Source organism: Wyeomyia smithii, chromosome 3, assembly GCF_029784165.1.
Source record: "Wyeomyia smithii strain HCP4-BCI-WySm-NY-G18 chromosome 3, ASM2978416v1, whole genome shotgun sequence".
Classification (NCBI taxonomy): domain Eukaryota; kingdom Metazoa; phylum Arthropoda; class Insecta; order Diptera; family Culicidae; genus Wyeomyia; species Wyeomyia smithii.
In genome coordinates, this window is record NC_073696.1 from 71,303,678 (window position 1) to 71,316,683 (window position 13,006).

Sequence of the window (13,006 nt, forward strand, 5' to 3'; positions counted from 1 at the left end):
TTATCAAACTTTTAGTTTTGGCGCTGCGTCAGAATGTGAAAAACGCTCTTATATCTTAGAAGCTATGAACATAGTTGAATTTAAATAAATGGGCTTTCAAACCCTTAAACAATGAATTTCATAATGTTTAAACATGTGGTTTGAAAGTTATAGAAAGAAACTAAACCCGCAGACTGTTTAAAACTATAGCTAAGATCAAAATATGTGGCCTCAACATCATTTAAATTTAATATTGTACTATTTCAATGTTGCGGCCTTGCTCAGGATTTAAGTTGGAATTAAAAGTCATTTCTATCATTTCACTTTTTGCCTTTCTCCTAGAAAGGTATAGCAATCACTGCAAAAACTAAAGGTATAAAAGAGCTCAAAAGGGCCGAATGTCGTATACCACTCGACTCAGTTCGACGAGCTGAGCATTTTTTGCATGTGTATGTGTAACGCTCTCCCAATCTCACTCGATTTTCTCAGAGATGGCTGAATCGATTTCAATGAAATCAATTGCAAATGAAAGATCTAGTTGCCCTATAAGACCCTATTGAATTTTGTTGTAATCTGATTTCTAGTTTAGAGGTTATGTATCAAAATGTAAAAATCACGAAACATCAATATCTCAGAAACTACACAACCGATTTGAACAAAATTGGTTTCAAATGAACGGTCTACCTAAAAACCCTCAACTTTTGAATTTTATGAAGATTGAACATATGGTTCAGAAATTACAGAAAGAAACGTGTTCTGGAGACTGTTTAATCTCACTCATGTTTCTCAGAGATGGCCGGACCGATTTTCATAAAGTCAGTGTCATATGGAAAGTCTTGTTGCCCTATAAGACCCTAATGATTTTTTTTGCGAACGGATCATTACTTTTCCTGTTATGTTCAAAAATGTGAAATCCAGCTATGAAAAGAAACATATTCTGATGACTACTTGGGCTCACTCACTTTTCTCAGAGATGGTTGACACGATTTCCACAGAATTAGTATCAAACGAAAGGTCTAGCTGCCTCATAGCACCCTGTTTAATTTTGCTGTAATCGGAATGTAACTTCGTCTGTAATGTATCGAAATGTGAAAATCACTAAACTTCATTATCTTAGAAACTACACAACAGATTTGAACAATATTGATATCGAATGAACGGGATAGTTAAGGGTTAACTGATGAATTATGACTAAACACTTGGTTTCAAAGTTTGGCTCCCCCATACGTTCCCTTTTCATTTGATTGTAATCAAACTTAAGCAACCGTTGTTTTAATTTGTAAAACAACGAAAATCTATTATCTCAAGTATTACACGACTTATTTGAACATAACCAGTGTCATACGAACGAGTCATCTCTCAAACTTATAAATAACAAACTTAATAAAAATTTTATATACTGTTCAAAAGTTTTGTAAAGAAAAGAAATTCAAAGACTATTCAACACTATAGCTGCTTTGAATGATTTAAATGTGGTATCGTACCATTTGAACGTTCCCGGTATCGCTCGTGATTAAATTGTTCGAAATTAAGAGTCATTTCTCATATTTCGCTATTTCAGAAGCACTAACATTACGTCAAATTTCATATTTTATACTTTAATTACAACATCAATTTTTTTGAACCCAAAGAGTGAATATACCTTTTTGGATTTAAGCATTCATGTAAATCTATTTTTACAAATAATAAGTTTGAATGAGAAAGGCTGATTCTGACCGCTAGGTGGATTAATTTAGGTTTTCAGTCTGTTTTGTCAACTTTTTCTATGTTTCGCACTTATTCTCTATTAAGGTTTTGTTACATTTTTATATTTCATTTATTACCTTAATATTTCAACCATGTTTTCTGCACGTTTATGAGTTATTTTACCTCTTATCGCTGTGTTTACGGATTTTTTCATATTTTCACCTTTTATTCTTTCATCTGCGGTCGGTTTGTTTCTGATTTGCTATATTTGTCGTGGTGTAAAGCTTTTTATTTATTTATTGCCTTCCAACATTCATTTTATTTTCTTTGTTGTAACTCTCCAAGTCACAAAAGGCAAAATTGGTGTTCGCCCGAGGGACGCCACGAGCGAGATGGGTGGACCAAATGGAGCACGATCTGCAGAGTACAGGGTGCTTGCGGAACTGGAGGCAGGCAGCCATGGACCGAGTAAATTGGCGGAACCACGTTATGCAGGCCATGTTTTAGGACGTACGGCCATCTAAGAAGAAGGAGAAGAAATCTCCAAGTCCTTTGGTTCCTTCTCTTTGTCATTTTGTTTGTTTTTTCAGTCCCTAGCAATTTTATTGTTTGAATGTAACTTCTTGTTTTCTGGATGGTTTTTTTCTTTTTGCTATTTTATAATATTTCCTTATTATTTTATGCCTAGTGTTTCAGTTTTTTGTTGTGGAATTAGTTTTGCAAAGTTTTGAAACTGCAAGCGATAAGAACAACAGCCGTGCTGCTCCTTTTACTGTTGAATCGGTGGAGACGCTCCAGATTTGGGGTGACCCAAATTTTCGACAAAGTCCAGCATATTACTTTATTATCTTGCCGGATAGATTTAACCGATGTTCTACAATGTTTTTGCCTTATCAGATTTGCGAAACTTTGTTGAAGAAAGTTTTTTTATCTTGCAAAAAAACGATTTCGAGTTATTTGCCCTGGTCGACAGAAGAAAGAATACGTAAGCCCAAAGCTCAAACAGGTCTCGAAAACTTTCTCGTAAGCATAACGCTGAAACGACGAAACCGGCGAGCAATTACTATGCAAACTTTCACGTAAGTTGGCGCGTTTCGGAAATGGCTAGGAGCGCCAAAGTTCATAGGAATGGTTGGTTAGCTATAATTATAATGTTTCATTCATCCACACTCGCAAGTTGTACACTTGTGACGTTAGAAACATACCTTTACAGCTTCGTAGGTTAAATTGTTGGCCTGGTCTCGATTTATAAGGCTTTTTTCTATAAGTATAAAAAAATGTGAAACATAATGGATAGTAAGAAAAGACTCTTCTATTTTATTTTTTTTTTATTCTCGCTTATTTTCCGTCGGTCTTGTTCCGCCACAATGATTGTACCAATCACCGACGCCCAGGGAAGTGACTCCACCCAGAATCCTAGTTTACGACCCGTTGATTGACAGACCGGCGTCAGCGGCTTAACTTCCTCATGCGCTGGAAGGCGTGATTCCAGAGATATTTCGCTTCAAAAAATCTCTTCGGTGTCGGCTAGAGTTGAATCTAGACCAGTTGGGTTGGTTGTGAGTGGATCACACCACCCCACAACCATCGACACCTATATCGGCGTTGGGATTCGAATCCAGGCCACCAGCGCGGTTGTCGGAGATGTTACCAACTACACTAGGTCCCCGCCTCTTTTTTAAATTTAACAATGTAACTACTTAAATCCATGATGGTAAAAACTGTTTCATTGTCACCATATTATGATTCATAATTATAAAGATAGAAAAAAGTTTCTGCTACAAAGTTGCACGAATTGATGAGGCTTCAACACTGTAGAACATCGTTTAACTATATTTGCGAAATGAAAAAGTTTGATGTGAGATTTAATCAAAAATTTGGGTCAACCTAATTCGTGATAACATGAGAATGTGAACTCGATCCTACTGCACAATTTTGTGAAAGAAAGATAAAATATTACCATCGAGCTCTAGATCCATATATCCCCATTAACTCGTTCCCTAGAACGCTGTCGACTGGTTAACCTAGCGTCTCCACCGATTCAACAGGAAAAGAAGGCGGACGGTTATCGTTCTTATCGTTCGCTTTAGATCGCTTTTAATGCGTTTTCGAAATTGCCAGGTTTAATAACAATAATCTTTAATTTTTTCCAGTTTGAACTTTAGGTTCGCATTATTGTTTCTTTTGTCGACCAATGTTACGAATGTTTATTCACGAGCAGATGAATTTTATTTTTGTCAGAGTCAGCACATTTATTTTCCGATGCAACTTTTGTTTACCATATCCAATGATAGAACAATAATAATGAACATTATATTGTATTTAAAGAAGTATTGGTGATTAGCAATCCATATATATTTGGATATGATTTTATTTTTGATGATCAAAATATCAACTCGAGTATCAATGTTCATTCGGTCAGTGTTCATCCGTTGTTTGTTATCATGAATATCAACGTTCGCTTGGTCACTGGTCAACACAGGTGTAGCCCCAAAGCTCAAACTAGGAAAAACGAAAGATTATAGACTTTTAACCATTCCTGTAAATTTTGGTGCCTTCAGCAACTAAAATTATTCCAGGGACTTAAATGAGTTTTCTCGTAGACATAACGTTGAAGCAACGAACCTGGCAGGCAATTTCTATGCGAACTCCCTTGTAAGTTGACGCGTTTTTGTAATGGTTAGGGGCACCGAAATTCACAGGAATGGTTAAAAAGCTATAATCTGTCTAGGCCAGCTATTTCGAGCTTTAGGTAACCAGTGTTATCGATATGAGAAAGGCTGAAAATCACTGCTTTTCTCGAAAACGAGTGCGATCGTACGATGCCAACGAGTTAAGTAACGACAAGCAGTCAATATTGTCCAGGATAAGATCACCGATGAAGCACGTTTTAGCTATGTTGTGTCTATCTTCCAACAGTTCCAACCTGAACTACAGGCATCAGCTTTCGTGACAGCGCAGGTGGCGACGATTTGTTCACCTTAGATGGCGTAAAGCGAAGTGAATAAACGTACGTTGAACAGACCACAGACGAATATCCCTAGTAACAATTTTGGTTTTATCAAAGTTTTATAGCGCTTAATACAGACAAAACAGCGCTATTAAACTTAGATAAAACCAGTTTTATTACTTGGGATATCATTAACGACCGTACAATTGCACAGTATTAAGCTTCCAAGCAGACGACGTTTTTAATTTTCTTAGTAGAGCGAAATAGGAATCCCTGCAGAAACGAGGTTTTTTGAAACGATGTGTGAAAAGTGATTTACCGTCGGTTCGCACTTCGAGTGTATGTCTGCCAAAGGGTTGTTGAATTGGTGAGTAGAGCACCTGCGACTAAACGAGATGACCGAGCATTTGTATATGTTCAACGACATCCAGTTGAGATGACACAAGTCATGTGAAGGCTTCCAATTGATGTTACAGGAACAATGCGTCCTTTGGTTGTTTTATCGTCTAATACAACTACAAGTTATCGGTATAGCATAGTTTAGAATACGTAAAAATAAAATTGACATAGTTCATGTACAGCAGAAATAGAACAAGCGGTGATGGAGCTTCTAAAACCGTGCCGACCCCACAGAGTTAATCACTGACGAAGCACAGATCGAGTATGCGATATAAACTTGACTAGTCTGTTTCAGACCAGCGGTGCAGTTAAGTTTTTCGAATCTATTAAAATGGGACCATTTTTCATATTCCATCATATATAATACTCTATAATCCGTTTCTGGTGCACATATTTTTTTTAAATAGTATAGCGTGGAAAAGAGACGGGACAGTCAATTAATAACAGTAGCGTTTTCGAAAGAACAGCTAATTACACTCAGCATTGATGTAATATGCATGAATATTTCTTTGTTTTCTACTCACATATTTTAATTGAACGTAAACATAAAATCATTTTCATCGTTCTTTTTGTTATTTATTTATTTCGTCAAGCAAATTTATTATTTATTCATTTATTATTTATTGTTTAATTTATCCATATAACAGAAAGTCTTAATGAATATGAACGTCATAATGTAAAACAAGCAGATCTTGCTACTCGACTGGAAAAACAACTGGAACGCTCACCAAATTTGAATAAATCTTCAGCAGAAGTAAATGCACGTATCAGCGAAGATATAGGGGCATTAAATCCAAACGCTGTGCGATGAAACCATGTTTGGAGAGGAGTAGAAGTTCTTAAAGTACGCGATGGAACACGAAAATCAAGTAAAGATAGTAGTTTGAGACAGTATACTTCATTGTTCAGGAGCTTAGCGACAAATGTTGCCTGCTGAATCTTCCGTGGTCGAGCTAGGGTGTCAAAATTGATAAGCTTGCACCGATCACCGTATGGAGGCAGATTCTGTGGGTCACGCCATGGCAGATTTCTCAAAACAATTCGCACAAATCTCTTTTGCACTCTTTCAATTCGTAAACTCCAGGTCAGTTGATGTGGAAGCCAAACTAGTGAAGCATTCTCTAAGATAGGTCGCACTAAAGAGCAATACAGAGCTTTCAATACTAACATCGTTCAAAAATACTGTAAAAAGCAGCGGTCCCAAGTTACTTCCTTGGGGTACACCACTCAAGTTAACGAACGGAGTTGAGCTGCACGTTCCCAATTTTACCCGAATTGGTCGATCACACAGGTATGAAATAAGCCATGCGACTAAGCTGTCAGAGGCACCAAGCAGGTTCATTTTGCGCAATAGTATACGATGGTCAACTCTGTCAATTGCGGCTTTCAAATCCGTATAAACCATGTCCACTTGGCATTTTGCTTCCAAATGTAGACTATATACAGTATTTCATTACTGTTGTTACTTATAGTGTTTTGAATATAAAAATAATAACAATTATCTCAAAAAACATTTGTTTCCTAGACTAATGCGTCGTATTAATTGAGGCAAAAATGTTATCTATCTCACACGATCGCAGTTTTCCATCTCCGAAATTTGGCACACAATTGACTTGTTCCTATTTCGACAATTTGTACTGGTTACTAACGCCGTAATTATTTAAATTATATTTATAATTAAAATTTTGAATTATTATTTTGAAATAATTTATTATCATTGATTATTTTATATTATATTTATTATTCTCAGATTTGCTGATGATTGCTGGACACTCGAACATAACAGAAGAAAGGAATGTGAATGAATATTGATTTACATGAAAATACTACAACGTAATTTGGGTCATGGGAAAATTTCAATTGCACTTTGGGTAGATATTGACGTTGGACTACGTCTTTGTTTACCATACTGGGATGCATTCTGTAAAATTGGAAATAAAACTGGCAAATGTTGCGTCAGATTTCAAACGTTAATAACGGCTTCGACTGCGAAACCGAAAAACACCCCCTGATAAAATCCCTCAGTCGTTAGCATAAATTGTAACAGAATAACCACATGATGGATAACAATAACCAATATGTTGTTGGATAGATAAAATGTATAACAATTTTGTAATATGCTAGTTATCACTCTAATTTCATTGCTAAGCGGTGAAAATCGATAAAACGATTTAATGACAAATTTACGCGAATAATAAACCAATTACATGCGAGCATTCCTAGCACAGACGACATGAATGGACACCATCCGTTTCCTGTGATATTCTCTGTATCAATATCGAAATAAAAGTTGACAGAGTCTCCCTGTCCCAATAGGTCAATTTATTTTTGCTTCCATGAGCTTAGACTAATATGATGTCTCAAATGTAAAAGTTTTCCGAAAAATTTGTAAGTTTTCGAAAAAGTTTGATTCTTGAACAATTTCTAAACCTGGGGTAGCATTGCGCAGCTCGATTCGAACGATTTTCGCTATTTTCGAGTAGGTCACATACTGCCAGTTATGCTTTAAGCTTAAAAAGAGCTGTCATTGTCATTTGTCCTGCGCCTCATCTAACCCACAAAGTCGAAAAAAAATACAAAAAAAACGAAACATAGCGCCACCCAGCGATCATTTAGTTTTTTTCGAGTTGCTCGAAACGAAATGCGCAATGTCACCCCTGCTTTCAGAACCTAATAAAAACTGATGTCTTGAAAGAAAACATGGCGGTGAAAGCAACAGTACCAGTGGAGTAAAGAAACGCAGGTCTCTCTTCGTCTATGATTCCAGCGGTACACTTCTATTCGTACTGCAGGGGTATTATTCGTATTGCAGTGATACACTTTCGTTGGTACATTTCTATTCGTGTGCAATCGAGGAAAAACTGCAATGCTCCTGTTGATGGTGATTGAAAGCTTATCGCATAAATATGATTACCATATATTACTCAACAAGAATTGTAAATTTTTGCAACGGATAATTATTTAATTATATCTCCGATATTCACTAAATAGTCGTGACCAGATAGTATCGAAAGAGTAAATCGCCAAATATACACATTTATAGAAGACTATGAGCCTGCGAATGCTTGTAAATTTTTGGTTTATTTACTAAGATTCATTCAGAATCTCTTTTTACATTTCAAAATTGTTAGATGATACATCGTTTTATACATGCTTACCCTACGTCACCGGTCTTTGCGATAAACGAGTTTATGAATAGTTGATTTAATACCATGTTAGCGGTAACAACGTCTCCATCATATAGATGAAGAAAAAAAAAACGTCTCCGTCAAAAAGTAGACGTCGGAGTAACCGTTACTGAAAGCCAGTGGGTACTCCGAGAGAGAACTGTTGTACTGATAGTGTGGTGGCTTTTTTAGTAGGATATCCACTACTAGGAGATGAAGAACCGTCAGGACATTGGGAGTTGTTATCGATAAGATACTTTCCTAGAAAGACCGTCTGGAAGATCTCAATTTAGGCACTAGAGCCAAGGTCGGGCGACTTGGATATCAGGACTCGGCGATGAATTAATAACGGCAGGCAGCACGACAGAGCTAGGCAGACAAGACCTGAGTTGTATGCGTCCCGGGTCGTATAGCAGTGAAATTACTCGTATTGAAGTTCAAGTGAAAAATGTTGATGTGCAGCAGTTGGGAGCATCCGTAAGCGGACAGGCACCGGAAACGGAAGGTCCATCTAGAATAGAAAGGTAAAAATATCGAAAATATCTACCAGTGTGCGCGCCAGGGTATCCGATGTACTTGGCTTTTTCCGTAGAAAATAGAGGGATGGTAACTCTGGATTGTATCAAACTATGTTTGTATCTTAATTCCGTGTCATGTAAGGCTTCCAAAAATTTGCACCAGTCCGATTATCCATGGATTTCCGGGAAAAGGCTTCACGCGGCCAGGTCTATGACATTAATACCTTTGCTTTAACGTCTGGATTTACTGTAACTTTTAAGGAGACGAAGGAAAGACAACATAACGCCCTTTTCTGATAAACCTATTAACGTTAATATTATCTGAGTCTAACGACACTAAACTAATTTTGCACGTGTTTGATAGTGACTTCGCGGAAAATGCGAGCGAGATACAGCCAGAAATTCTGTCTAGGCGCAGCATGTATGGAGGTAGCGATTCAGTAGTACAAGGCAAGATTGGTAGAGGTTGCGGCTTCACGACCTTTGGCTTTCCAAACAGTTGATGGCGTCTAATGGAAACCAGTGCCGAGAGTTGAGTAAAGTTGATGACCGCTGAAAAATTCCATCAGATTTCGACTTTTAGTTCATTGAGTATCTCATGTTTCCCGCGGGTTCTTCTCTGTGTTCGATCTACTGCAGCATCTTTTATTTGTAATTTGAGTCCTTTCTTCTCACTTTGTCTACTCTCGGATCGTTTTTTGTAAATTTTTTGATGCTTAATTTTATTTATTAAATGTCCACTTTTTTGCGCTTACCTACGATTTCTTTATTTTTCATCCTAAGTTCATTGTGGTTAGTTTCCCTACACTAATTTTTTTTATTCACTCATTTACCCATCATTTTAGTTTTTTGCTAGTTTCCTTGAAATTTCCTCTATTATATCTATCAGATTAAATACCCATTATTTGCTTTCATCTCTATTTCTTTATTTTATTAGGTAATTGTGTTTGTGTTCTTTTAAATTTATATAAATTTTAGTTTCAAAGCCAAGCAAAGCAAACACAGATTATTAACATTTAAATAATATTTTGGGAAGGAGACTCGAAAATAGCACTCTACAAACTAATAGTGTTAGACTTCAAACCACAACTGTAATGGATGCCTACCAATCTTTTCTGAGGAAGCCCTAGAAGCAAGCGATCATTTTGTAATTATTATTTGAGCAATAAAATTCATTGTGCGCTGTTTAGTTTTCGGAGGACATAAATTTTTTGCCGATTGGTGCGCATACGCAATTTGCTGAAACGCAAAATTAAATTTCGTCATTAAGAAAAACGACTAATGGGTTAAGAATTATTGTATGTTGAATTAGAATTATTGTATGTTGATGACTTTTCTAAAAACCTGAATATTACCTTATATGTAAAAACCCTACTCAATCCTACGAAAGACATTCGAGTTCCAAAGCAAGAGATGCATTTGGTATTCATTCAAACGGCCAATTGACTGAAATTAAATAGAAATAAAATTATATGGTTGGTGAAAATTTTAAATCTGCCCAACCATTTCGCCCGTTTTTATATTTTCGGTTTGTGTGTGCGAACCTAAGAACAGATTTACGACCGAAAGCTGTACTTCAGCACGCAATATATCACCCTGTCTTGTTGTTTCTTGTCGCCATCAACATTCACCGTAAGCCCTCTGGATCTGCCGGAGCGCCATTGTTGCAAAGGGCCAACCTGACCCGGAACCGAAGAAGGAAACGACCAAAACTAAAAACGGAAGCATTGTGTTTAGCCTGTACGTACCCCTTTCCTGCATCCTGTGCAACAGTGCCGGCCAGGCACAGACAGACAGACCCACACACACACCCACAAGCACATGTACGCTTTCATTGTCCTGGGACCGTCGTCGCACCGCTTGTTTGCTCGTTCCTCATCCGCCGGGTACCGACCGACTGAGAGAAACTATGGAAGAAAAGCTGTAAGCACGGGTGAGCATACATAGCGGAGGCGCATTATGTATGCCATCATATCTATTCATGGTTTTTATGCAAATTTAAATTGTATTTTAAATCTTCTTTTATTTGATCTCAGCCCGGGTGTTGGCGGCGGTGTGGAAGCTTCGGTGCTGGCAATGGTTTTACCAACGCCGTTGGGCAAACCGTTATTTTTGCGCTCCGGCTTGGAAGGCTCCGGGGGTGTTGATCCTTCCCGCACAGCTGGCCCAAGCGAGGCGGATGTGGCGCTGGTGGTCAGCGTCATCCGATTGACATGACGGCCGCTATTTTACATGGTTTTAGGTTCCTTCATTGACTCTGTCGATTGTTCGTACGTGTATTTTTCTTTTTTTGTTTTGTATCACACCATCCAAGCTCCACAATTCGAGGGGAACCGTTAGGCGTTAGGTTGATACATGACGTGAAAGAGTTGACACCGAGGCTGTTGCTGATGTCAATTTTTTTTCATTTGTCTTGTTGAATTGGTCGTAAATTGGCAATTTCTCGAGCAAATTGGAAACGAAGCTGAAGTAGATCAGCACTATATTTTGGATCGATGGATCGGGAAATGGGAAGAGCATCGTTCATCACAGCGTTGGTGGCAATTATTTTTTTAAAATGATTTTTTTGTGGTTTGTATCCTTTCTCTTTTTGGTCTGTCTCTTCAGCAGCGGTTGCTATGAATTGTTTTAATTTCTCTTGGATCGAACATTTATCATCCTAACTCCGAACGGCAGCCAAGCAAAAACAATATTTATATACTGAGATCGGTTCGATACAAGACCCGGCAATAGATGGAAGATGGAATATTTTCGGTAACCAAAGCGGGTACCATAGCGACAGCAGATTTGATGATTCAGTATGCATATTGACCGTCAGATGACTCTACTGCGACTGAATACCACATCCATAAACCTGCTCGCTCGAGAAAGATGTACACACCAGCATCAACAACACTAAAGAATAAAACCGAACTCGATTCAAATGCAGTGTTTTATCATCGGTCCCATGTGGGCCAAAACTGAAGCCTGGCTTTTGGGTTGTTTGTTTTGAATGGAAATTTAAATTACTGCTGTGCAGTTTTTTTCAGTTTCTTTCTGTTGTACGCCGGTGATGTGGTTTGGTCTGCAGTAGAACTCAGCATCCTGGTTACAAACATTGCTTTCCACTAAATGGCGACCAAATTTGTCACATCTTCCCAATAGATTATGAATATTCACGCTGGCCAATTTGTGGCGTTCCATTCCAACGCTAGTGTAATAATTTATGATCGGTTGCTTAGAAGTCTGTGCAATGGTGATCGACCTTACCATTGAATCTGACTAAGTGAACAAATATTTGCCAGGAAAAATGTTTGTAGTTCGACTAGTTCTTTTTCCTAGCTCGTAGCAATGTTTATTTATTTATTTCGTTAAGCAAATGTAGTAAATTTATTTCGTTAAGCAAATGTATGTCCATAGTGATGTCGATATTTTCGCAGTGCTGTTTGTAGTGATGCATCATGCGATTTATTGGGCCATTTTAGTTCTGTGAGAGCTTTCCGAAAATATTTTACGATTGCGATCTTAATTGACGACTGGGTGCATACAAATTTAGTTGAGATAATAATTTAGAAGATTGTACGCGTTGAGAAATAATGTCAATGATAAAGTAAAGCATTGAAAGTTCGCAGCGTTTTTTAAGTGCTTGTATGTCTATAAGCATGCAGCGTGCTTCATATGATGGTAAGGGAAATGCTGTCCAGTTTAGCTTACGAAGCGTGTACAAAAGAAATTGTTTTTGGACAGATTCAATGCGTTCTTCATGTGTTACAATATAGGGATTTCATACAATGCTACAATATTCCAGAATTGGTCGGACGTATGTAATATATAATAGTTTGATTGTGTATGGTCTTGGAAATTATGGTCGAAGCGTTTTATGAAGCTCAGCATACTATTTGCATTGTTGATTATTGTGTTATAATGTTCTATGAATGTAAGTTTGGAGTCCAAGACTACGCCTAGGTCCCTTACGATTTTGCATTTTTGTACTGGTTGATTTCCTAAGAAAATGTTTGTTGGTGGTGTTACTGTTTTTCTGCTAAAGGCTATTGAATTACATTTTTGAATGTTGAGTTGTAATAGACTTTTGTTGCACCAAGTGTAGAATACAATAATTTCATTCTGGAATATATCGAAATCTTCTGCATTGATTATTTCTTCAAAGAGCTTCATGTCGTCAGCATATACAAGCACATGTATTGATTAAAAAAAAAGGAAATGTCATTCAAGTATAATACAAAAAAAGGGGCCCAGGTGAGAACCTTGAGGAACCCCGGAAGTTACTTTTATTGGGTTTGAAAAGGAAATCTGAAAGTCAACTATTT

At 37.4% G+C, this 13,006-nt stretch overlaps 1 protein-coding gene across 1 annotated transcript in view; it reads left to right on the forward strand.

The window, feature by feature from the left end:
- LOC129726923 (chaoptin) overlaps nt 1–13,006 on the forward strand; it is a 471,022-nt gene that overhangs the window by 384,430 nt on the left and 73,586 nt on the right. The window lies entirely within an intron of this gene.